The sequence below is a fragment of the Helianthus annuus genome, chromosome 6, assembly GCF_002127325.2.
Source record: "Helianthus annuus cultivar XRQ/B chromosome 6, HanXRQr2.0-SUNRISE, whole genome shotgun sequence".
Classification (NCBI taxonomy): Eukaryota; Viridiplantae; Streptophyta; class Magnoliopsida; order Asterales; family Asteraceae; genus Helianthus; species Helianthus annuus.
The window spans coordinates 99,822,647-99,826,551 of NC_035438.2; positions in this window are offsets into that span (position 1 = coordinate 99,822,647).

The following is a 3,905-nucleotide window of genomic DNA, read 5'->3' on the forward strand; positions in this document are numbered from 1 at the left end:
ATTCATCGACGACATCCTGATCTACTCAAAGAGTCAGGAGGAGCACGAGCATCATCTACGGCTTATTTTAGAACTCCTTCGAACATAAAAGTTGTATGCCAAGTTTTCGAAATGCGACTTTTGGCTTCGTGAAGTTCACTTTCTAGGCTACGTGGTAAAAAAGGATGGGATTCATGTTGATCCATCCAAGGTAGACTCGATCAAGAACTGGCCTGCACCCCGCACACCAACAGAAATCCGCCAATTCTTTGGTTTGGCGGGCTACTACCGAAGGTTCATCAAGGATTTCTCCAAGATTGCGCAACCTCTCACAGCACTAATGCAGAAAGGCGTCACCTATCATTGGGGTAATGCACAAGAATCAGCATTTCAGCACTTAAAGGATAGACTTTGTAGCGCCCCTATTCTCTCATTGCCAGAGGGCACAGATGATTTCGTGGTTTATTATGATGCGTCAATTCAGGGTCTTGGTTGTGTGTTGATGCAACGGGATAAAGTCATTGCTTATGCATCGCGCCAACTTAAAGTTCACGAAAGGAATTACACTACACACGATCTGGAGCTGGGAGCTGTTGTTTTCGCACTCAAGATATGGAGACATTACTTGTACGGTACCAAGTGCACCATTTACACCGATCACAGGAGTCTTGGGCATATCTTCAAGCAGAAGGAGTTGAACATGCGGCAACGTCGATGGGTCGAGCTCTTGAATGATTACGAATGCGCAATCAAGTACCATCCGAGCAAGGCCAATGTTGTGGCTGACGCCCTTAGTCGAAAAGATACTACACCTAAACGCGTGCGTGCGTTACAACTCACCATCCAATCTAGTCTTCCTACTCAGATACGAGAATCTCAGGTTGAAGCATTGAAAGCAGAGAACGTCAGGGCGGAGTCCCTATGTGGATCAAGGAAACGATTAGAACAAAAGGAAGACGGCGCTTACTACGTTACAGGGCGATCTGGGTCCCACTTTATGGAAACTTATGCGAGCTAGTGATGGATGAAGCACATAAGTGTCGTTATTCAGTACATCCTGGTTTGGATAAGATGTACCACAACTTGAAGACTACGTACTGGTGGCCTAGCATGAAAGCCCACATAGCAACCTACGTTGGTAAATGTTTGACTTGTGCGAGAGTGAAGACTGAATACCAGAAACCATCAGGCCTACTCCAACAACCAGAGATACCACAATGGAAATGGGAGCAAATTTCCATGGATTTTGTTACCGGCCTGCCTAGATCTCAACGTGGAAATGACACTATTTGGGTGATAGTGGATCGATTGACTAAGTCTGCACACTTTTTGGCCATCAAAGAAACAGACAAGTTCTCTACCTTAGCAAACGTTTATTTAAAGGAAGTGGTTTCGAGGCACGGGGTGCCAACCTCCATTATTTCTGATCGTGATGCACGTTTTACTTCTGAACTGTGGCAAGCAATGCACAAGTCCTTTGGCTCACGTTTAGACATGAGCACCGCCTATCACCCACAGACGGATGGGCAGTCTGAGAGCACCATCCAAACCCTTGAAGACATGCTTAGGGCATGTGTGATTGATTTTGGCAACGGTTGGGAAAAACATCTACCATTAGTGGAATTTTCGTATAACAACAGTTACCACACCAGCATCCAAGCTGCTCCGTTTGAGGCATTGTTGTGACAACTGGCACAAAACCGGTAACTTCCGTACACTTTAATTATTATTTAATGACTGCAATTATGTGCTTAAATGTCAGCATTGACTAATTAGATGCTAAGCAAGTGAATTCATGCACGTTGTATACTACAAAATATTGCTTTATGCAAAACGAGAGCGTTGCGTCAGAAATATTAGTAAACTCACCGGTAAGACACAATGTGTCAACAAAACTGCAGAAAGCAGTCAGACATTAGAATTGAGGCCTAGGTGTAGGTCCTACAACAAAGGTACATTAAAACCCAAGAGTACATATCAGGGTTTAATTTATGGTCGTTACGAAAGCTAAAACACGCACTAAAAGGCACCCGAAACACACTTTAAGTGCAGAACTAATTACGCAAAACTGCGAAACGAACGTTGGTGGCCGCCCGGATAATATTTAATCCCACAAATATTCTGTTATGATTAAAATTTTATTTTAATCAGGTTCGTGTTGAAAAATAAATTAAAACGCTTAAAAACGTTATTTTTCAAGTTTAAGCGCGTACCGTGAGTTCCTACGCGACACAGTGCTTACACTGCAAAACGCAGACAATGCAGAAAACCCAGGAATATACCAGGAATATGCCAGGAATATGCCAGGAATATGCCAGGAATATGCCAGGAATATGCCAGGAATATGTCAGGAATATAACAGGAATATACCAGGAATATACTAGGAATATGCCAGGAATATGCCAGGAATATGCCAGGAATATGCCAGGAATATGCTAGGAATATACTAGGAATATGCTAGGAATATGCTAGGAATATGCTATATGGAAGGTCTATAAATACCACAATTCCATCACTCCATCTTCCTCATCACCACACTTCCACTCTCTCCCTCCCTCTCTCTAGAAAAGCTACGGCCAAACACCCCCTCTCAATCCATCAATTTTTTTCGGTTTTGATCACCACATTCCAAGTCCATACAAGTATCAAGGATCCCGTATAAGGAGGCTTGGTGCAAACGGAAGGCGAAGGACCTCACTCTCTTGCTTTTATCCACCCTATTTGCGTCTAGATTCTTCCCTAGCCTCGAGCTAGTGGTATGTTGCTTAAATCACATTCTTGAACTATTTTGAAGTGGTTAATAAGATATGTAACAGTTAAAACTCAAAATCTTATAAGTTGATGCATTAAAGTCTACTAAAAACACTAATAATGATGGTTAAAAGCTCATATGTTGTGTAAATGTTGTAGTAATTGATTTGTGTGGTTATTTGGACCCGATCTATGTTGTGGTAGCTCGGATCATCATTTAACCCGGGTTGGTCATGATCATGGATCATGACATAAGGATGTTTTGAAAGAAACACGGGTTAAAGGGTGAAACTCTACTACACATGAATCATGAACTTGTGTAAAAAGGAATTTTTCTTGTAAAATGAAGTTCTAAACTAATAGATCTAAAGATCTACAAGTGGTATTTTCGAAAGACCAACTGTAAGACGAAACCATGTTTTAAAACCGAACCTTTCATGAACTAGAGGTGTTTTTGTGAACAAACAAGTGTGTGGACACTTGTGTAACAAAAGTTTTAACAAAGAAATAATTTTCATAAAAACCGACTAGAAGTTGTGAAACTTCATATTCTTTAAAAATAAGGTTTTTAAGAAATTAAACTTATTTATAAAGATAACAAGACTTACTAAATGTGCTAGTAAATTACTACACATTTTTGTAAATATTCAAGTTCATGAAATGGAGTAATTAGTGAATGTTGTTGATGATTAGTGTTGATAATTGTTGATGTTGATTGTTGACGATTTAAAAGAAAATAAACAAATGTTTTGGAAACATGGGAAACCTCCATTTTTAGGGGAAACTGTGTCAAAATTTTTATAAATTTTGACACTTAGAAAAAAATATAAGTTTTTGAAGAACTTATTCCCTAAAAATGTATTTAAGAGTATTACCAAGGTTTCCCTAATTTTTGGTGATAAGAAATGAGGATTTCTTCAAAAATAAAAATGGATATAAGTATGTATATTTTTGAGAGAAAAATATATATTATTTTATCACCAACTTTTGTGCTAAGTGGATATAGTATGTGTTATACGTGCTAGCGTATTAAGACTTAAAAATACACATACATCATAAAGATACATAATTCGGGTGCAAAGTGCAAAACACAAGATACTTATATTAATTTTAGAGAAAATAATATAAGTAAGATACTTAGTTAAAAATATAAAATATTTTTAACACAAGAATAT